The sequence below is a fragment of the Microtus ochrogaster genome, chromosome 10 (genome assembly GCF_000317375.1).
Source record: "Microtus ochrogaster isolate Prairie Vole_2 chromosome 10, MicOch1.0, whole genome shotgun sequence".
Lineage (NCBI taxonomy): Eukaryota > Metazoa > Chordata > Mammalia > Rodentia > Cricetidae > Microtus > Microtus ochrogaster.
The window spans coordinates 51719274-51742059 of NC_022016.1; the positions used below are offsets into that span (position 1 = coordinate 51719274).

Genomic DNA, 22786 nt, shown 5'->3' on the forward strand with positions numbered 1-22786 from the left:
GTGGCAGGGCCTGTATGTGCCTGTGTGTGCGAGTCTCTATGTACCGTGTGATGGAAACCACGTGGGTCTGTGGTGAGCTGAGCTTGGAGAGGGAGGGAGTCCATGCCTGGGTTTGTATTTGTCTGTGCGCCCGAGGTCAGATTCGCTCCTGCCGCCTGTGTGCACAGGTGGCTGCTGTGTCCAACCGTGTCTTTGTGTGTTTCAGGTTGCCTGAATGTGCACAGGAGGAGGAGGACATGGTGGGAGGACTTGAGTGCGTGCCTGTGCGGGCCCCTTTAACGTGGCAAGTCTCAGAAATGTCGGCCTTCTTGGCAGCAGATCTGGGCTTGGTTCCACTGGGGGTGTCTGCAGAGAGGGGCTTAGAAGGGACGTGCTTGAGCGAGAGAGACAGGAAGGGAAGGGGGGGCAGCCCAGCTTGGGGTTTCCAGGAGGGAAAGCCAGACATTGGAACTTGTCAACGCTACCTCCTTCCCTGCCCCCACCTCCTTGCTGCTGCCTCCCCTCCTGGCGCCTGAAGGCTGTTGGCAGACGGACAGACAGACAGACAGTGCACACATAGACTGGTTCCATGGCACAGAGCCCAAACCCGAGCCCCTAAATACACAAGCCTGGGATACGGAGGTCCAGAGAGAGCAGAGGAAGTGGCTAAATCTTGGAAGAGTGCATGTGTTTATGTGTATTGGGGAACAGGGGGTGCTGCTGGCCTCTGGTGCTTTAACCTAAACCAGCAGGCCTGGTAGGGGTTTGGAGTGCTGGGGGAAACCTCTGGGGAGGGGGCTTTTATGGCTCAAGCCAGGCTCCTAGCCCTGCCCCCTGCTTATACAACTGCTGCAGTGTTTCAGAACACTAGCGCCTCAGGAACTGTCTGTTACTGTCTGTTTTACTGAAGCAGAAGAGGACTAGGGAAGGTCAGCAACTGATCCCAGGGTCGCACCACAGAAGCAGGATCGGAACCCAGGGCTGCTCCTCCAATGGAGCTGTGCACTCTTCTCATGGTTCATTTAGTTCTTTCTCCCCCTCGGGTCTCCAGGTTATGGCAATGACTTTGCTGTTACTGTTGTCTCAAGTGATGTGTCTGTCTGTCTGTCTGTCTGTCTGTCTGTCTGTCTGTCTGTCCATCTGCTGATTACAGTGGCTCTCAGACTTTCTAACAGAAAGCTTGGGTGCTGCAACCAGGTTACTAGAGGGGGATGGTGGAGTAAGGAGATGGAGCAATTCAAGAAGAGAGGGAGGAGGATGGAGCAGAGGAGCAGGGGGCCGCCTTGAGCAGCAGGCTTTCCCACCAGTCACCAGATCTCACTGTGTTCTGAGAGCATCCTGTTCCGGGTGGGGGTTTCTCCCTAAGTCCTAGGGACAGAAGAGCTAGAATCTTAGAGCAGTATTCAGAGTATACACCTATGCTGTATGCTGACCACTTGCCATGAGAGAGGGGGGCTGTGGTGGGCTAATTGAGGGTGTGGCCTCTTGGAACCTGGTCATGGGAATGGGAAAGGTCTCTGGGGCTGGGGAGACGGCTCAGTGGTTAAGACCACTGGCTGCTCTTCCAGAGGACCTGGGTTCAATTCTCAGCACCCACATGGCAGCTTCACAACTGTCTGTAACTCCAGTTCCAGGAGATCTGACACCTTTACACCAATGCGCATAAGATACATTCAAATAAATTATATGTATATGGAAAAGAAAGAACTCTGTGTACATCTGTGAGCATGGGACAAACAGGTTGGGACTGCAAAGGAGGGAGGAAAACTTTGGGATCGTTTGTAACAGGTGAGGAATGGCTGTGTGTTTTCCTGCTGTGGGAAGCCATCGGCAAAAGTGCACACGTGGCTGGGTCTGCATGTCTCCTGCATGAGTACATGCGAAGCGTGCCATTGTGTATGCATGCAGTGGTGTACAGGAGTCTGAGGTACACATGTGTTGTCAGTGTGAGTCACTACATTTTTCTTCAAGTATGTTATGTATTATTGTGTGTGTTGGGCCTGTGCCTGTGCCACTGCATACCATATGGAGGTCAGAGGATAACTTTGGCAGTTGGTTAGCTCCTCCTTCCCTGGGATGTGATGATCCGACTCAGGTATTCAGCCTTTCCCAGAAGAGCTTTCACCCACCAGCCGCCTCACCCACCGCTCTGTAGTTCCTGACTATGGGCCGCGAATGCAGTTCATACATGTTTGTGGGGTACTGAGTACAAAGGAGTTGCTCGCACACATGGCTCTATATATTGGAGGTCCGAGTCACGAGTGGACATGCGACGCTTTTCTTTTTGAAGTCCTGTGGATTCCCTGTTGCACCTCGGGCACGCTAAGCAAGAGCTCTTATCACTGAGCTAGACCACAGCAACTTTTGTTTGTTTGTTTGTTTGTTTGTTTTTGGTTTTTCTAGACAGGGTTTCTCTGTGGTTTTGGAGCCTGTCCTGGAACTAGCTCTGTAGACCAGGCTGGTCTCGAACTCACAGAGATCCGCCTGCCTCTGCCTCCTGAGTGCTGGGATTAAAGGCGTGTGCCACCACCGCCCGGCTGTTTGTTTGTTTTTTGTTTACGTGTAGACAGGGCAAGGTGGCCCACACCTTTAATACTAGCACTGTGAGAGGCAGAGGTAGGAGGATCTCTGTGAATCTGAGGCCAGCCTGGTTTACAAGGGCAAGCTCCAGAACAACCAGGACTACATAGAGAGAGACCCTGTCTCAGAAACAAACAAAAAAGTGTGTCCGTGTGTCCGTGTGTGTCCGTGTGTGTGTGTCCGTGTGTGTGTGTGTGTGTGTGGCGCGCGCGTGCTCTTGGGCATCACGGGAGGTCAGGACGGTTTCTGGAGTCAGTTCTTTCCTTTCACTATGTGGAGGTTCTGGGATCCAGTTTAGTCATCAGACTTGGTGGTGTCTTTACCTGCTGAGTCATCTCTCTAGCTCCCCAGCAGACTGACTTCTTATTTTGAGACCAGGTCTCACGAAATTGCCTAGGGTAGTGTGGAGCACATTCTGTACCTAGGCAGGCCTTCAGCTTGCCGGTCTCCCTGCCTCGGCTTTCCAAGGAGCTGGAATTGCCAGGTCAGGCACAGATATGGCTGTTTTCTGAGACAGGGTAAACAGTCCCAGCTGTCCTGGAACCCTTTGTAGACCAGGCTGGCCTCGAACTCACAGAGATCTGCCTGCCTCTGCCTCCCAAGTGCTGAGATTAAAAGCGTGAGCCACCTCCACCTGGCATATGCATAGCTCTTAAAGCCATATTTTATTTATTTATTCATTCATTCATTTTGTTTTTTTCGAGGCAGGGTTTCTCTTTGTAGCCCTGGCTGTCCTGAAACTCTCTCTGTAGGTCAAGCTGGCCTTGAACTCAGAAATCTTCCTCCTGAGTGCTGGAATTAAAGGCGTGAGCCACCATCTTCTGGTTTATTTCTTTTTTACTGTCAACCTCCTGCTATCGTCGACTCAGACTATGAGGACTGCAATTTTAATATTTCACTCACTCTTGAAAGCATCCAATTCATAATAGGCACTGAGTACAAACTTCTTGAATGGCTGAGGATAATGGAGCGTGTGCCTGGCTAGGTGTGAAAATACACACGCACTGTGTGTCAGGGTGTGTGAACTGACACTTTATTGTAGGTGTCCAGATATGTGCGGTTTCTGTCCCGTGTGACGTGTGAACCAAATCTGTGCTCAGATGCCTGGGTGTGTCTCAAAGTGGACTGCATCCCTTAAGCCGTGTTGCGACGTGAAGCACTGCTAGTGTTGGAGATATGGCTGAGTGTGCACAGTTCTGTGTGCTTGTGCGTGGGGGCGGGAAGTTGCTGCCGGCTTCTCCCAGCCTTCAGCACTCACTCAGCTTCACCCCAGGTCGCCGGCTGTGAAATGTCAGTGGCAGAGAAGCTAAAAATATCCTCTCTCCTCCTTCTGCTCACTGCTGGGGCTGATGGGACTGTGGGGCCCCAGCCGGCCCCTTGGGCCCTGGGGGAGGAGGAACTGCTGGATGAGGGGTTGGGGCAGGGAAGGACAGGAGGCCCTTTCAATAGAGTACTCATCCTTCCTGCTTCTTTTGAGGCTCCAAAGTCAGACCCCAAGTTCACCTCTTTCAGGAAGTCCTTCTGGGCAGCCAGTACTGACACATGTGTGTCTCTGTGTGTGTGTGTGTGTGTGTGTGTGTGTGTGTGTGTGTGTGTGTGTCTGAGGTATCCCAAGCTACCCAGGAGGGAGATATGGCTTCTTCAGACTCCAGGCTTCCTTTGTGAGTCCTGGGACTTCAGAGGATAGGGTTGTGCCTCCTTATCCCGATAGGGGGCTCCCAAGGGAACTGATACCACTGTCTGCTCCCTAGGGCTGAGGATTAGGGGTGCAGCAGCCACTACATGAGTTCATCCAGCCCTGTTCCTGGGACCAGAACCTTCTGACTCTAAGGCAGATGTGCTGCTACTGAGAGCTTGTGAGCAAGGAGGAGCTTCAACTTTGTCCACACCACACCCTGGGCTGGCACATGTTTGTGCCTTGAGGACTTGTGTGGGCGCAGGTGGGACGTGTTGGGGCCTGTGGTCCTTTGGGGACCATGTCTTTTCATACGTTGGGCTCCTGGGTATGTCTTCCTGTATCAGTGGTGTCAGTCACTGTCCATCTTGGGCACTGTGGGCAAGCAGTAAATGTTTGGGGGTTGTGTTTCCCTGGGTGCTGGTGTGCACATGTGGGTGATGAGGTACACAGACCCACAGACACTATGAGCTGTGTGCACACGGGAGTTGCTGGTGTGAGCATGCGTGAAGATATGTGCAGGCAGGCATCTCTACGCCCATGTCTCAACCACTTGATGACTGCGTTCCTGTGTTTGTGTGTATGTCATTGTGCCTATAGGCGTTTCTGTGATGGGCTGTTTTCCTATGTCACGCTTTTTGCACGTTGCTTTGTGGCAGGGCCTCATGTACTTAAGGCTGGCCTTGAATCCTCCATTTCGCAAAGGCTGACCATGGACTTCCAACCTTACGGCCTCCACCTCCCAGATGCCAGGATTTACAGGTACATGCCACCTCTTGGCACGTGCCTGTATCACTTCGATTTGGAGAGGCTGTGACCAGGTGTCCCTGTGGATGTCGTTGTTCTTTGTGGCACTGGCATGCGGCTTCCTTCTGTTTTTCTTCTCTAAAGATCCATGTTTTTAAATGTGTGTATGTGTGTCTGCACACCATGCGCATATCTGTACCGTGTGTGTGCCCATGCGTTTCTTAGCTCTATCATACGAAAGCATGCCAAAGAGGTCGTCAGATCTCCTGGAACTGAAATGACAGGCATTTGTGAGCTGCCACGTGGGCGCTGGGAACCACACTGGACGAGCACCAAATGTTCTTCACTGCTGCGCTATACCTGAAGCTCCAATGTGCTTTCCTTAGTCTCTCCCTGTTCTGGGTTGGAGGCTTCAGGGTTGTGAATCTACAACTACCTCTGCCCTTCTGAGATTTCTTCTGCTCCTTCTCTGTGGGACTTGAGACCTGAGATGGGAGAGAAGCAAACGGGGCAGGCAGTCATGGAACCCACAAGCCCACGACAGGCAGGGCTGGGGCCAGGCTGCCGCGAGGGCCCTGCCTCAGCTTTGCTCCAAGCAAGCGCTAAGCCAGAGCTCGGTTACATGTAAACACCAGCTGTGTCAAGACAGCGCAGCTTCTTCTAGGTCAACAGACAGCTGTGGGGTTGCTAGGCAACCGCCTGGTTTTCCCCCCCTCATCAGGCTCCCCTCTCACTGCCTCTACCTGCAAACTCTTTGCCGGCACCCCCACCCCACAGGGCCTCCGGTCACCCCCAAGGCAGTTAACACAGTGGGGTAGAGAGTCAGGGCAGCTTTGGGACCGGAATCCAGCAGGAGGTGTGATACTTCCAGTGTGCTTTCTGCCCAGGCCTAGGCACTCTTCAGTTCCCACCTCGCCCTATTAGGGCTGAACTGGAGGGCCGAGGGGCTGTTCCTGAGAGATGGAAGACCTACCTAGCTGTGGTGGTAACTAACTAGTCCACTACCCGTGACTTGGGGAGGAGCTAGAAGCAGGGGAAGGGTGCCACTATGGTTGGCCTTTAATCCGATCACATGGCAAGACAGACTGCAGGGCCTGAGTCTCCCCTTGTCTTGCCCTGTCCTGCCTTCCCTGAGGGTGGTCGCCTTATTTCCAAGGCTGACCGGAGCTTCCTCCTGTTGCAAAGTCCGCTTGGTGCCTGCCTCCGCCCAGGCAGGTAGCCCCGCAGGGTCAGGCTATCTCGCCCTTGGGCCTGGCTTGACTCAGTGCTGGAGAGATGAGGCGATAGTGGCCTGGGACCAAGGGCTCAGGATCCGTGTGGAGCGCGTGGGCAGAAGGCGCGCGCCCGAGTGACGGCGGAAGCTGGAGGAAGGAGTGGGAGGAGAGAGCGGCCAGTGGGGGGCAGCTGTGGGGGCAGTGCCCGTGGCCGCCCATTAGTATGCGGCCGCGCTCGGCGCGCCATGGCAACCGCTCCCCCCACCGCAGCCTGGGGCGCAGTGCGCACCTCTCCTCCCACAGGTGGCGGCGCGCACGGGCGGGCACTCACGCAGGCACGGGCACGCACGCTAGGGCCGCCTGGCGCCTAGGGGCGCGCCGAGGGCGCCAGGTGCGCTAGGGCCCAAGTCACCCCCTGTCACCTATGGGCGTGTCCCCAAGTACTCCAAAGTGAGCCCTGGGGGCGGAGTGTGTACCTGAGACTGTTCTGTCTGGGTCCCTCGTGGGTCCCTCGGTGTGCCTCTGTCTCTGATTGCCCTTGAGGGTTGCTTTTCCCTCCTTATTCCTGAGTGTGTGGTTCTGAGTGTTGAGTGAACCCGTATGCCTGCATCTTCTTTATCTGTGTGTCTTTGTGTGTGTTTGGGTCCCTGTGCTTATCTGTGGCTCTGGGGTTTTCTCTGTGTCTGGATGAGGTTTTGCCTTGAGGGTTTTTCATGAAGCATGTCTGTGTGAGCCACTGATAGCTTGCATGTGACCCACTGTGTCTGGCATCCTTGTGTGCTTCGGGAAGGGACTGTTTAGTTTTGTACCTGTGCCTGTTCCTGTGAAAGTCCTCAGGAACCATCCTTGGACTTAGGTCATTGTGTGTTCCCGTGAGCACTCAGAATATGTACCCTGGAGTGTGCTTGTGTCCAGGGGCTGCTGGCTCTTGGCCCTCCTGGGCTTCGCTCCCTGCTGCCTAAGTGAGCCCACACCTGCTCTCTGAGTACTGGGCCCCTCCCCCCACCTGGCAAGGACAAGGAAGGACAGAGGCAGACGTGGAGGCAGAGACAGAGACACAGAAGGGGAACACAGAGCCAAGTAGACTGGAGAGGTGGAGACCCAGAGTCACATGATCAGCCTCCTAGCCCAAGACCCAGAAGAGAAACAGATGCCAAGATCCTGACATTACAGAGAGGGACACCCAGAGCCACACAGAGACCCAGAGCACAAGTCTGGAACTACTGAAACAGAACAGAGATCAAGGATATGGCTCTCCCCAGCCTCCCTCTCTTCCTCCCTCCCTCCCACTCTCCAGTTTTCAGCCCCAGCTATGCCTCCCCCACATACCCAAAGCATAGCTCTCCTGGTTCTGACTGGAACCCAGCCTCCTCACAGGTGCGTGCGTATGCGTGATCTGTAGTGTTCCAGGCTGGAGCCTTTTCTATCATCCCTCCCCACTATCCACATTCTTACAGGGTCCAGATTATACACACCTTCACACACATAGACACCACATAGCTGGTCCGTCAAACCCAGGCACACACTATGAAGCCTGTCTCTATCACGTTTGTTTGTTTTGTGACAGTCTTACTGTGTAGCACTGACTGGCCTGGAGCTTGCTGTATATAGACCAGGCTGGCCTCGAACTTACAGATCCACCTGCCTCTGCACCACAACATCCTGCTTTCCCATCTATACAGTGGGCAGAACACAGCCACAAGAGCAAATCTCTCATGTGCAAAGCTCCGTCAGTTAATCCTCATGGGATTCCAAACTCCTGCCATTCATAGGAAGAGACAACACTAAACTTAATGATTTCACCAGACTGTATGTTTAAAGGGGAAAAAAAAATCCATTTGTCTCACTGACTGTTGTGTGTTGTGTCCTTAAGAGCCTCGGCCAGTGTCCTGAACTCAAGAGTGAAGGATGCTCTGGACCATGTATGTACACACAGGAGAGCACCGCAGACACACATAGGAATACATATTAAGTATGGATGTGTGTGCACAGGTGGATGCTTGTGCAAATGCTCAGTACAATAGCTATACTAGAGGCTATCAACTCTGGTGCACACTAAGAATATTGGGGAGCTTTAAAAAAAAAGAAAACCCATGCTCAGCCAGATGCTACCCCAGGGAAATAGATCCCGGTGTCCCACCAGCATTTTTTTTCTGCATCATTTAAAAACAAAGAAAAAAACCAGCTCACGGTGGCCTTGAACTTGATATTACCTTGCCTCTGACCTCCTCAGCGCTAGTATTACAGATCAGCCCCTATATGGAGGAGCAAGATTAGTATTTTATGTTCTCCAGGTGGCTTCGCTCAAAGGTGGTCAAAAAACACTGATCCGAGTAGGGCTGGAGAACCGTGATACAGTCTTGAGAGGTCTAATTAGAGCAGTCTGGGGGCCTCTTCCGTGCTGGGGATTGAACTCAGGGCCCTGCTTATGCTAGGCAAGCACTCTGCTAATGAGAAAGAGCCAGCGTCTGAGCTCTCACTTTTAAGAGCACAGTGAACTGTAGACTTCTGAGCCACCAGACTGCTCAGTTCTGCTGTCACCATTTTCTGCCTGGCTGTGGCAAGTTATTTCTCTATACTTGGAGGGTTTCTTGTGTATCTATGTTCTTGTCAAGGTGTTAGTGGACAGCTTGCAGGCGTTGTCTCTCCTTACATGTGGATCCTGGGGATCAAGCTTAGGTTGTCAGCCTTGGCGGCAGAAGCCTTCAACCACTGAGCCATCTCCCTGGCCTGGGTTTCTTTCTTTTCCATGACTATATTGCCCAGGCTGACCTCGAGCTCTGAACTCCCTATGCATCTGAGGATCACGACCTCAACCTTCTGACTGCTGAGATTTCAGGCAGGTGCCACCACACCATGTTTATGCAAAGCAATTGTTCTAGGGCTTCACACATGCAAGGGAAGCATTATGCTGATGCATGTCTAACCCTACCATTATTTTCAAAATTATATTTATTGGACCTATGGCCTTGTGCATAGCAAGGGCTCTATGGCTGAGGTATACCCTACCCTGTATTTAGGATGGGGCACACAGTGAAACCTCATGGCACTATATGGAAACCATGTGTGTATGTATAAATACTCAGAAAAGCTGGCACACACACTCAATTTTTATCAGCTCATCACTGAGTTACATCTTGGCCTAGAACCTTTTACTATAGAATGGATTAATTTGTAGTTTTTAAAAGTGCCCCTCCCTGCACTGTGGCTCAAGCCCTGGCCCCGTCTCATGCATGCTAACCATTGTGTCCATGTCCTGTGTTGAACAGATTTTTCTTTTTCCTTTTTTCTTTTTCAAGACAGGGTATCTCTAGCTTTGGAGCCTGTCCTGGAACTAGCTCTTATAGACCAGGCTGGCCTCAAACTCAGAGATCTGCCTGCCTCTGCCTCCCGAATGCTGGGATTAAAGGAGTGTGCCACCACTGCCTTGCTCAGATTTGGTTTTTCATTAAGTCTATACAAAAAAACAAAGGCTTGGTCAGTCTTCAGGCTGATCTACTTCTGCCATTTTCCCTATGACCTTGGACTAAGTCACTTCAGGGGCAAGTCACTGAGAACCTGTCTTGTCATCTATAAATGATGGGAAGATCTTTTCTCGATTCCAGATTACCTTGAAGAATGGACACCCTGGACAAGTGTTAGCAATGGTAGCCAAACCATGCAGACACCATCTTCACTGTTTTATTTGGTGTTGGTTATTGAGCAGTGTTAATAATGGCAGCCAAGTGCGAACCATGCAGGCACCATCTTTTCTATTTGATTGGCGCTGGTTATTGAATGCAGGCCGCCTGTCAGGCACCCTATCACTGAGCTACGTTATATCCCCATCCTTCTCCGTGTATTCCTGTGTGCCCGCATCTGAGAATCTGTCTCTAGAGGCCAGGCAGCGACTTCAGGTGTCTCTCTTCGGTGCCATCCATCTTGTTTTGGAGACAGGATCCTCTCACTGGCCTGGAACTTACCAAGTAGGCTTGACTGGCAGATCAGCAGGCCCCAAGGATGTCCCTGTCTCTGTCTCCCTATGCCGAGATGACAAGCATGCGCCACTGTGCCCAATTACCCCCACCAACATCTCCCCAGGTGTCTTCTGGAGATGAAACTTGGGTTTCATACTTAAGTTGTAAGCATTTTAGACTGAGTAATTCTGCTGGCCCCCACCTTTTATTTTTTCTTTTCTAGTTTCTTGAGACAGGGTTTCTCTGTATAACCACCATGGCTGTCCTGGAACTCACTTTGTAGACCAGGCTGGCCTCAAACTCACAGAGATCTGCGTGCCTCTGCCTCCCGAGAGCTGCTATCAAAGGCATGTGCCACCATTGCCTGGTCCCAGCCCTTATCTCTTTATTTATACCATGGTGTGCTTGTGAAAGCCAGAGGACAATTCTTAGGAATAGCTTTGCTCCTTTTACCACACGGGTTCCAGGGCTAGAACTCAGGTGGTCAGGCTCGCCACCAAGCGTCTCTTTACCAGGTAAATCATCTTGCCACCTTTTTTTTTTTTTTTAAGTATTGCTAAGTTGCCCATTTGGCTTGAATTCTTTTATAGCCTAGGCCTTGAACCTGAGATCCTCCTGTTTCACCCTCCCAAATAGGAATCATGTAGTTTTGATGCATTCTGGAAGCAGGTGTGGTGCTCTGGCTGTGGTGAAGCCCCAACCTCTGAAAACAGAACAAAGCAGGGTGAGCTCCATCACTCGTCACTTACCTAGGCAGGGTCTCTTGCTGCCCTTCCCTCGGGGATTGTAGGGCCTGAAAGACATTCCATCCCCAGACCTCCAAAACACACCTTGGAGCCCTTGCTGGGCAGTAGAGCCTACCCAGGCTGGTTAGCACCTCCTTCCCCCAAATACTTCTTTTTCTTGTGCTGTTGATCAGTGCTTGTGCAAGTTAGGCAAGAACTCTACCACTGGACTGTACCCTCAGACACCTCTTTCCCTCTCGTCCCCTTTCATCTGGCCTGGAGCACTAGGTTCTCACAAAGCCCCTTCCCAGTGCCCTCCTTTCTCCAAGCCTAGGCGCCTCCTCTCTGCTCTAAGCTCCGGATTTCCTTCATGCCCCCCCCCCCCCAGTTCCTTTAGTTACTATACACACAAGCTTTCACTGCCCTCCCTTTTCCCATTATCCATCTTGTGAGGAGCTCTCACCCTCTAACTGAACCCTGCCTGCCAGAGATGCCCATTCAGCCCAGCCCCCCTCACCTGCCAGCTCCATCTGGCTAGACTCCCCTTTCTGCCCCTCAGCAGTCACGAATACATGCATTTTCTCTCTTCAGGCAGCAAACAGGCTTCTTTGGGGCTGGTCTATCCCAGCAGTCCTGGGGTGACTTTGCTTTTTGGAGTGGGGAATTGAACCTAGGGCCAGGCCTGTATTCCATCATTGAGCCACTTAAATAACGCAGTTATTGTCTGCGTTTTTCTTATGCTCAATCCATTTCTACCATTTTCCTCTCCACTAGGTCTTCCCCTGGGCTCTCCCGAGCACGTGTCCTGTCTACTGAAGTTAGGCCTTCCTCAGGGCTTCCGCCTCCTGCTATCCTCTCCCACCTTTGGCCTCTGCACATCTTTCTTGCTTAGGAAATCACTCAGTTTTCTGTTGCCACCCTAGGCGTGGCTTTTAAAAAGCTTTCTCCTCTGGAAAGCCCCTTCCACGACCTGACCTCTCAGCAGGTCTTACTGCTTCCTGCCCCCACTTCCAGCTCCACAGGGGACTGTCAGCTTGAGAGTGGTGGTGTCTCTCCACAGCAGGCAGGAAGGGTAGGCCAAGGTCTGCATCTCGAGGCTGTGTGGAGGGGGCTGTGCAGCAGATGGCTTTTACACCCAACAGAGGAAGCAGTTTTCAGGGATGGTGACCTGTGAATCCTTCTGCCTCTCCCAGGCAGGTACTGGGAAGGTGGGGGCATGTTTGTCTTTCAGTGAGTTCCCCTGATGACCCCATGACATGACATCACTGTCACTAAGGAAGAGGGACAGGGAAGTCACACTCAGCAGAGCTTCAATGTCAAGTGGGTCATGGGAAAACATGTTCCTGAAAACCCTAAAGACCAAGCCAAAGTGGACATTGTGGAGTTAAGTAATGGAGAGCCAGGCTGGCCACGGTCAGGGAGTAAGAAGTAATCTGGTTCTTCTGTTAACCAAAGCTGGGAGGAAACATACAGATAGCATTTAGAATTCAGGATGGAAGGAAAGAGGAACATGAAGGGACATTAGAGCCTTTTTTGTCTGGTCACAAAAGCAGATAGGTAAGTCATAGTAAATGAGGGGTAGGGGCCAGAGATAGGGGAGACTCAGGACCTGGGGTGGATAGATGACACTTAGCAGGGACTACTTCAGCCATGCAAGGAGGTCATGTACTCTAGTCCCAAAGGTTTGTGGATTTACTATGGAATGCTTCAAAGATTGGTATTGCTGGGTGTGATGGCACATGCCTGTTATCCCAGCATTCCAGGAGGTGAAGGCAGGCTGATCTGAGTTCAAGGCCAGTCTGGTCTACATAGCAAGTTCCAGGATAACTGGGGCTACATAGAGACACTCCACCTCAATTAAAAAAAAAATTATCATCATGGAACCACTATAGAACCCCGAGGCCTAAAGGACAGGGACACAGGACAAATGACTAGGCTTAGGGTCCTGGGGTGGGATGGGGAATCTAGAGGAAGAGGATGGAGGCCAAGCTTCTCATGGGACTCCTCAGGGGGAGGAAACCAGGATTTGGGAGCCACAGGAGCCCATTGAAGATAGAAACGGGGAATGCTGAACAGTGGTTTGGCAGTTAAGAACACTTACTGCTCTTGAAGAAGACCTGGGTTTGAGTCTCAGCATCCCAAGGCAGGATAACTGCTGGTAACTCTAGTTCCAGGGTATCCCATGCCCCTTTTTGACCTTTAAAGGCACCACACATGCTGTGCACATACATACATACAGCTGAAACACTCATACACATAAATAACATAAATACATCTTTAAAGTTCTAGAGACGGAGGTGCTGAAGAGGTAGGAGAGGCACAGCGTCTGGGCGGGGCGGGGGGATGCTCAGATAGACAGCAGGCAAGTGGGAGAACTCAGACATAGGGGACACAGGAACACACTTGGTACTTCAACTCTTCTGGAGGACCAATAGCGGGAACAAAGCCCAGCTGTGTCCCTTCAGTCCGTCCACCCTTACATACTCTGTTTTACAAGACACAAGGTGGCTTTTTTTTTTTTTGCTTTTTTTTCATTTCTTTTTAATACAAACTTGGATCTTTGGGTGTGTCCTGCCAACAGAAAACAACAACAACAACAGAAGATAAAACCCAAGAGTGAAAAAGAAAAAAAAAAAAAAAAAAAAAAAAAAGCTCCCAAAAGAGGTTCTCCCTCCCTCCCCCCACCATGCGAATTTGCACACCACGGGACCACAGCAGGTTTACAGAATGCAATATACAATCCACAATTTATAATAAAACAGTATATACAATAAATAGGATATTGTTCATTTTTGTCAAACGACCTGTAGATAAATTTCTCAGTGCACACTTGCAGGGGTTCTGGACACCTCGAATCCCCGCTCGCAACCTCTTGCACACGCTCTCTCTCTCGCTCTCTCTCTCTCTTTTTTTTTGTCTTTTTCTAAAACTGTGTTTTGTTTTTAAGTTTTGTACATTTTAAAAAGTATTTACAATTGCTGGTTTTGTGCAGAAAGGGCTCACCTTCGGCTTCTGCGTGGAGGAGATGGGCAGGGAGGGGTGGGGTGGGATATGGGGTTGCAGGGGTGCAAAGGGCAGGTGGGAGGCAGAGGGGCAGGTGCTCCTGCCAGAGGACGATGTGGACGCTGGGAGGGGTCTTGGCATTGGTTTTCTGAAAGCTGCAAAGAAACACAAAAGAAGAGGCAGAAGTCAGCAGCGAATAGACACTGAACTCCAAGACCCGGGGGGCTAAAAACAGGTTTGGCTCAGTTCCCACAGAAAGTTCTGGAGAGGCTAACATTGTTCCTTCTCCAGGCAGGGCCCCCCGTGACTTCTCCAAGCTCAGTTTCCTAATGTGGAGATACTTTTCTTCAGTCTCATATAGTCCAGGTTAGCCTCACACTCGCTGTATGCCAAAGCTAGCTTGGGCTCCTGATTCTCTGGCCGTAGCCTCCTGAGAACTGCAATACAGGTGTGGTTTTTCTACATATACACGCCCAAGATCATACCAAGAGTGAAGACAAGCTGGAGAAGCAGGTGGATGGATCGTGTGAATTCCAGGATAGCCTGAGCTATAGAGAACAGAAATCCTACCTTAAAAACTCAAAAACAGACAGAAAGGAAGGAGGGAGGGAAAGAAGGAAGGAGTCCCAGAGCAGGATTTACTAAGTCTGGGCTCTGGAGTTAGAGATAGCTGAGCTCACAGCCAGCGCCACCAATTAAAAGTTCTGTGACTGTGGGTAGGAGCTAAAGCCTGTTTACTCATTGAAGTTTTGTTGTTGTTGTGTGTGAGACAGGGCCTCACCACAGAACTCTGGCCAGCCTTGAAGAGATTCACTTGTTTGCCCCCCAGGTATGAGATTTAAAGGCACCTGCCAAGGCACCTGCCAAGGCACCTGCCAAGGCACCTAGCTTCCTTTACTCATTAGTGTGATACTAGAAGGCCTGACATGGCGGCCCACACCCATAACCCCAACACCTAAGAGACTAACACAGGAAGATCTTGAGTTCAAGGTTAGCCTGAGCTGCAGCAGGACTGGCTCAAACCACCAATCAGGGCTGGGATATATTTCGTATAGTATAGTTAGATATATTTGTCCAACATGTATGAAGCCCTGGGTTTGATTCCCAACATGGCACAAACCAGGTGCGATTGTAGCCTGTCACCCTAGTACTCATGAGCAGAGCAGGTGACAGGAGATTCTGCTTTAAAAAAACAAACAAGCAAAGGAGGGGGCAATGGGACTACCCTCCTAGGTTTGTTGCTGGATCCAGTGCTTAAGACAGAAAGGTTGAACACAGATGTGTAATACATTAAAAAATGAATTCACTTTTATTATTTTCCCGGGGCCAGATGGGCTCTCTAAACCTCAGTTTCCAAATGTTGTAATAATAAGCTAGCTTGGTAATGCTTCTAACCTCCATGGTTGGCAAAGAGGAACCAGGGCAGGGCCTGGGCACAGCACCACACAGGTGTGAAACACTGCTTTTTTTTTTTTCTTTTACTCCACCCCTCTTCCCAACCCCACTCATCCATTCTGCTCCTAGGAGAGACGAGGTGATGAGGAAGTCAGCCTGAACGAAGGAATGAAGAAATCACCCAGCACAATGCCATCTGTGTTTGGTGGAAACACTGCCTGCCTTCCTGAGGCTTTGAAACTCCCCAGTCCCCACAACCACTAAGGTACCTTTTTTTGCTAGAGAGTTCTGATCATGTGTGTGGAACTTATTGTCTCTATCCAGACCACCAGTGTGCACCCTCTCCCCCGCAGATCTACAGCTCTGCTGCTGTAAGGGATGAGCCAAGACAAGGCTGGCTTAGGTCATTCCCAGAACCCTGGGCCATTAGGTTGCCTGCCTCACAGAGGTCAGGGGTAGGGCTGGGGTGCTAAATTGCCCCCTAAGTCTCCTCCTCTGTGTGCCACCTGTCGTCTCCCACAGCCGCAGGAGCCAGGCAGACAGAAAGCCCCTTTCCCATGTACTCTGTTAGCTTTCCTCTCCAGTAGGGACACATTGGCATTCTGCTCAGCCTCAGCTGCTGTCTGCCGGGCAATCAGCCCCAGGGATGACTTTTGTCCTCTGGTTGGACTTGCCAGGATACCCCAGAGAGCCAGGGACACCAGGTGGGCTCCTGCAGGGAAAGGGAAGCAAGCACCCCATCTTGGTGGTTAGGCCAGCAGCATAAAGGAGAGTGAGGGCTAAGGGCTCGGGACACCAGATCTGGACCACAACAGTCCTGGGGTAGGTAAGCCACTGCGCCTGTGAGCTGACAGATGTAGACAATTGGGGTAGTAAGGAAAAGGGAGCAGGGGTGCTGCAGGGATGGATGTCAGCTCTCTACAGTTAGGGTGACAAGCACGACCAATTGCAGAGATGAAAAAAGGACTGATGTGTGGGGTGCCAGGCTCAGCGAGCACTGGAGAAGCCTCATCCCAGAAGCTGGATCCACTGCAGTTGAAGGACAGCTGCCAAGAGGAAGAATCTTCTGGAGGAACTGCTGGAGAGAGAGGGTGGGCTGCTGCAAACTATTTGGCATGCTGACAGTGATGAACCCAGCTTAGCCTGCTCCCCTCAAAGGTCCAGAGCACAAATTCTGCAGAAATCCCCTTCACTCCCACCCCCACCAGCCCTCAGCCATTGCCAGTGACCCTCTGCAAGCCAGGTCTCCATGGTGATCTCAGCCCAGCAGGCGGTTCCTGCCAGAACCTTCCCAGGGTGCCTGCGGCCAGGCAGCAGGAGGCTTTCTCACCCTCTGCTAAGCTGCCCAGAGCACCTTACCTCTCCTCCCACCACCCTCCCAGCTTCCGGGACTTAGCCAGCCAGGGGCTCAGGCAGAATCTGGGGGAGGATGGTGGGTGGGGAAGAATCACAGGCTGGGGGTGTTCTTGGTGAAGGGAGAATGCTATGCTGGATAGAACACAGACCTAGCGAGGCTCAACTCTTGAAAACTGAACCAAATACTAAGGTGTCAGGCAACCCAGCTCAGGGACTAGGAACAAGGCAGAGAAGGTAAGCACTCTGGATCCACCCTAAAAGCCTGCTGGAGTGGAGAGAGAGCAAAGCAGACAGACCCTAACAATGCAGTCTCCATGTAGGTAGGTGGTTGTGCCAAGGGAAGTCCTGAGGGGCTCAGGAAGAGGAGGAGCATTCAGTCCAGTCTGGGAAGTAAGGCTATAGCTCTAAATTAACCACTAAGTACAGAGCTCAGCGTGCTGGGATGGTGCATGCGTGCAGACTGACAGCACCATGACTGATCTAAGGCCGGTCAGCATGTCAGAGTGTCCTGCTCAGCTCTTTCTCATACACCTCTAGGATGCCTCCTTAGAATGCCTTGTTACCATAGCTACCAGTGCATTTGCCATTCTCTACTTGGCTCTTCTAGAGCACAGACCTGTGTGTGGTACCTCTGAACCCTGAGTTCCAGCATGCACCCGACCCCAGGACGCCAACCACTTTTACTCAGACTTAACCTGAGTGCCTCCATGAGGAACCCCAGAGTCACATTCACTGCGCCCTCCAGCTCTTGCAGGTTTAGCAATTGAGGTGCCAGGGACTTCAGTGGTCTCTGCCCAGAGAGAGCAGTCCTCCCTATAAACAGAGCATCCACTGGCCTCCATCTGAGCAGCCTTTTATCACACCCACTTCCTGCTAGGGTGTGCGCTCAGGCTCGACCTCCACTCCCCTGCTCTCCCCTCTTCCCTCTCTAGGCTTCACTTTTCTTTCTGCAAAGTAAAGGGTTTGAACAGGAGACGAGAGAGCTTTAGGTGTCCCTGATGTGCGGGGTCAAAGGACAAATCAACTGCCCGAAGACTAGGCTACTTCTCTGCCATTTTCAGGTTATCAAGCCCATGAGGTACCTCAATGTACAGGCTATTTTTGTGGGGCTTTAACTACACTTGATAGGCAGAAATACCACTAGAGGTTCAGCGAAGGATCATAGGGTTCCCAATTGGAACCAAAGAGGACAGGGGTGTGGGGCAGCTCGTCCACTTTCCAAAGTATGTGCCTTGACCTTTGGCTCTGGGAGCCCCCTCTGCTGCTGGACACAGAGACCTACAGTACCTGGTAGCGGGACCAGAAGGGCTTCTTACCTGCAGATAGCCACCGATCTGCTGTGACCACACCTCCCACTCCCCATTCTATTTTGTCCCAAGAAAACAAGCTCTCCTCCCCATATGCACATTTGTACACTTTTACACTTCTGTGTCAAAGTGTGTCTCCACCCTCCGTGCGGGAAATGACCTGTGTGAGGACAGACATCATGGATGATGAAGGCAGAGTAACTCCCAAGAGTCTCTTTCTCGTCACTCAGTGTTTCTGTGGCTCCCACTGCTTGGAGGCCTCTCTGGAAGTCACCTCGTCTGGAGCTGACAGGTTCACTGACACACCCTTCAATACACTGCTTTTAGGGTTACTTCCTGCAGATTTGGGAACCTTCAGCCCTCCTGTTCTTTTGTGGAGACAGGGTCGCTCTATGTAGCCACATGCTTCTACCTCCTGAATGCTGGAATTGAAGGCATGCATCAACCATCATGGCTCAGCTGACCTTTCCTCTCTTAGTTCTTCCGGTGAAGATGGATCACTGAGGAGAAGCGTTAACTGCTAAACCTAATGTCCTGAGTTTGATCCTAGAACCCACATGGTAAGAGGAAGGACTCCTAAAACTTGTCCCCTGACCTCCACACACTTATACCTGAAGTACCCCCCCCCCAGTGGTGAGACACTGGAGTTGGGGAGTCAATGCGAAGATGAGCAGGTAGCCTAAAGGAACGGATGGCATGCTGGGACATTCCTGGAAAGGGCTTGTCAAGGATGCAGAAAGAGCTGGAGATTAATTGTGCCTGGGAAGGATCACGGAACACTTCTTGGAGGAGGTGACGCCTGAGTGAAAGACTGGCAGTGACAGGTGGCAGACCCCAGTGGATAGCAGAGGGCAACCAGGCCACGGCAAAGCAAAGGGCGCATCCTGCAGAGAACTCTCTGAAAGGGGTGGATGCCAAGACAGAGGCCCGAATGTCTTCTGCACCACGCCGGGCAGTCGGGCTTGTGTTCTGCAGACAGTCGTGCCGGGGAGGAAGGATACAATCAAAAGGTGTGAAGCGGCTTTCAAGAGCAGATGTGCTTTAATCAATTCACCCAATAAATATTTTAGGGGCTCCAGACACCGTGCATCTAAAAATGCTGAACAACAAGCACTTTGGCGGCCACCACAGACAGAATGGACTGGGGTGGGGGTGGGCCAGAGACCCAGCTGGCTGAGTGGGGCTCTAGCTGCTAAGTCTCTCATTTGCTCGGATCATTTCCAGCTCCAGGAAGTCCCTGCTGCCCTCCTTATGTAGCTCAGAAGAGCTGGCATGGAGGATCCTCCCTGCTGCTGGAGGAGCTGAGGCACCTCCCCTAGACATGGTACTCAAGTAGAGGTCTGGAACAAGCCCATTAGGCCTGTGGGTTAGTTAGTGCTATCTGGAGCATGGGATACTGGCCAGGGCAGAGTGGGCTGCTACTTCATGCGGACTGGACAGACTTCATCTACTTCCCCAACCCCCAGCAGCACAGGCACCATGGCACCAAAGAGGACAGTGGCAAGGAAGACAGTGCTATCCAGGGAAATGAAAACACACTCTAAAGTTACAAGGAAGGTTTCTCAGATGCTTTGTGTTTGGGGAGAAGCTCTAGCCTACCCAGGTGATTTTCCAAAGTCCTTTGGAGTAGCGATTCCTTCATCCCAGCGCCCCTACCTCTCCCCAGGACTTGGTCCAGTGGCTAACATAAAGAACACTGGGAATACCCTGTCCCTCACTCCCCAGGACTGGGGATGGAATCAAGGGTCTTGTGCACAGTAGGCAAGCACCCTTCATACTCAACTACTACGTCTCCAGCCCCAGAGAAATTTCAAGGCTTCCAAATGCTCCAGGCCCACAGCAGAATACAAGACCCTTAGAGGACAGCAGACAAACAGATGCAGGAGGGTTATCTTTGGTCAAGCAAAGGTCATGAACAGGGGTTGGAGATGTGTGACTCACGCAGATTGCACTGAGGACCCAGAATTCAGACTGTGGGAAGGCATTCATCCACCCATCTACCAGCCAACTAGGTGCTTTCCTGTGGGCCAGGACAGGGATAAGAGCTTTACATGTCAATCCCCTTAATTCTTACAGATAGAGATGATGTGACTCACTAGGTTACGTGAGTCACCAGATCACCTAGCTGGTGAGGGGCCTGTGTGACCACAGACATGCACTCCTAGCCACTGCCTGCCAGTTTGGAGCTCTGCTTTTTACCAGGGATGTGAGGTGCAGGGAGAGGAGGAGCAGCAGAAGGTATGTTCATAGAGAGATGGTATTTCCAAGGAGCGGGGGCTCTGAAAAAGAAGGCCTGGCCTAAATATGGCTACAGGGAATGCAAGCAGAACTGGAGGATGACCTCAGAAAGGCGAGAAAACCTGGAGCTCAGAGGAAGCAGGGCAGGACGGGCTGAGCCCTGACATGAGGCCTCTTGCTCAGAGCCAGAGGCAAGATCAAGTGACCTCTTAAGGATTCAAGACTCAGAGAGACAAAGCCCAGAGCAGTCGGGCCTGGCCCAGGCCTGGGCATGCCTGCTGACCCTGGCTGGATGGTGGCCTTGGAAACTGCCTCCAGTTCCCGTCAGGCCCCAGCTGGTGTAACCTGGGAGGACCTGCGACATTTCTCTTGGCCTCAGTTTTAGAGCCAAGAGCTAACAGGGAGGGGGGAAGGATTAGAGATTCCTGAATATCTGTGGGCCCTTCCCACCTTCTCACCTCTGTTCTTGGGGTCTGGTGTGGTTGATCTTTGGTTCAAGGGTCCCAACATGGAGCCAGTTTGTCTGGCTCTGCTCTTCATTAGAAAGGATGCCTGTATGAGCCCAAGGGCCCCCTCCTTTGGCCCACCACTAACTACCTATCAGCTACAGCACTCAAGAGAGCCAGGACACACATTCCCCACTGTCTCATCTGACCTTTCACCTCCCGGCTCTCACTGGGATGAAACCCACTTTTGCCCCACGTCCCCACTGCCTGCAGCGCCCCTCCCTGGCTCCACGTCTTGTGGCTTCTTCAAGCTAAGTGCAGCTTCCTAGCCAAATCCACAAAATTCATTTAAAATGCTAGTCCTTCTGGATACAGTGGTACATGCTTGTAATTCCAGCACTCAGCGGGCTGAGGCAGGAGGAAGCAAGTTCCAGGTCAGCCCCACCTATAGTGAGTTAGTTCCAGGTTAGCCAGCGCTACAATACAGCAAGGCCTTGTCTCACAAAAACCCTTGACCCCCCAAAACAAAACTCAGCACCCCCCAAAGAACCATACGTTCACCTAATGTGACCCATCATTTTGTAGCCGGAGATGTGGGTGAAGAGTAGACACATGGCAAACTTTGAAAGTCACAGGTGGATCCATGTTTGACAAACTACAGATTCCTGGGCAGATCTCAGTTGTGCCTGTTCCCTTACCTCTAGTGAAAACCAAGAACATACTCCCTGCCCAAGATGCTGTGTCACACAAAGGGACAGCACATATCTGAACAGAAGAATGACCTCTGAGCACAGCATCCGGTGCTTGGTGTGCACTCTTGGCTTCTCCCTGCCTCTGGGCACCTGCCATTTCCTACCCAGAGTTTCCAGGCTCTCTGTGTGCTTGTTTGAACTTCCTGGGATAGATGCTGATCTCTAGACAGGAGCCACGTCTGCTTTGTCTCCTCAGTGCCTGTCCCAGGGTTAGTGCGAAAAGGCTCAAGATGAGCAGCTGAACTGAATTACCGCTTCCCCAGTGCCCGTGATTAAAGATGCTCACTACCTGTTGGTGAGTGAGCCTGTCACTGTCTTCTCTGCTTAGGCCTTCTGTGGACAATGTGGCTCCTTCTATTCTAATTCCACTTCCTTGCCACTCTCCTCTGCATCCTCTAACCTCTCTCACTATCACCATGGCTTTAACTAGTCGTGGGGACGAGAGGCTTGCTCTACACGGAGGCGCTTGTAGGCTATCCTAACCAGGGAAGGGAAACTAGCCCAGACCGCCTTAGTCCAAGCCACCATCACGACTGGTTGGTCTGGTTTCCTTCCTTTCAATACTTGCCCGGTTTCACTGGGACTATCTTCAGTGGTTCCCTGTACGTCTTGGAATGATTCAAATTCCTTGCAGTGTCTTACAGGATCTGGCTCTGCCTGCCTGGCCTTCGCTTAGCTTTACTGCCTGCTCATCAGCAAGATCTTCAGAGCCAAATCCCTCCCCTCCTCAAGACTGTGCGCACCGCTTACTGCTCCCTTTGTCCAGAGTGCTCTTCCCCATCTACCAGCGAGCCCCTTCATCAGCTGGCAGCAGCTGTAAGGTCTTGTCTGGGTACCCCGTTGCAGGCTCTCACACCCCCCTAGCTGGCCTTGCACCCCCTCCCCGTGGCTCTGACCACCAAGTGCTCGGTGCCATTCTGTGTTTGGCGTCTTTCCCTCTGAACCGGAGGCCCTCTGAGGTTCAAGTGCCTGTCTGTGGTGCTTCCAATGCCGGATACACAGGGAGGGCTGCACAGATGTCTCTGGAACTGCATGTGTCCCTGTGAGGACAGTGTTGCTAACTCCCAGTGCTGGGTGGGGAACAGGCTAGAATGTGGGGCTGGATGGCATCCCAGCTCCTCCTGCATTCAGGCCTCACTGGGTGGTTCCATTATGCACTGAGCTGTGACCTGCCCAAACACCCAGCCCCCACACGTTCATTTTCCATCCCAGAGCCTGGGAGGAACGGTTTTGGGATTATTTCACATTTCTGGATTATCCATGAGACATCTCCCCTCCAGTGAGAAGGATCAAGAGTTTGACATTTTAAACCCTAAGCAGCTTCTCTCTGGCCGGCTTCAGATCTGCAGCCCTGCTGCTTGCAGCGAGATGCATGGAGAATGGAAGGCCGTTTTAATCTTAGCCTGCCTTCAT

General features: G+C 51.8%; 1 protein-coding gene across 4 annotated transcripts in view; it reads right to left on the minus strand.

Moving 5' to 3' along the window:
• Positions 1-13533: 13533 nt before the first annotated feature.
• The window catches only part of Ahdc1 (AT-hook DNA binding motif containing 1), a 65419-nt gene continuing 56166 nt past the window's right edge, over positions 13534-22786 (minus strand). For all 4 annotated transcript variants that reach the window (XM_005353110.2, XM_005353111.2, XM_026782070.1 and 1 more), the window contains one exon: positions 13534-14034. The gene's annotated coding sequence lies outside the window, so the exon portion shown is untranslated. The remainder of the gene's footprint in view (positions 14035-22786) is intronic.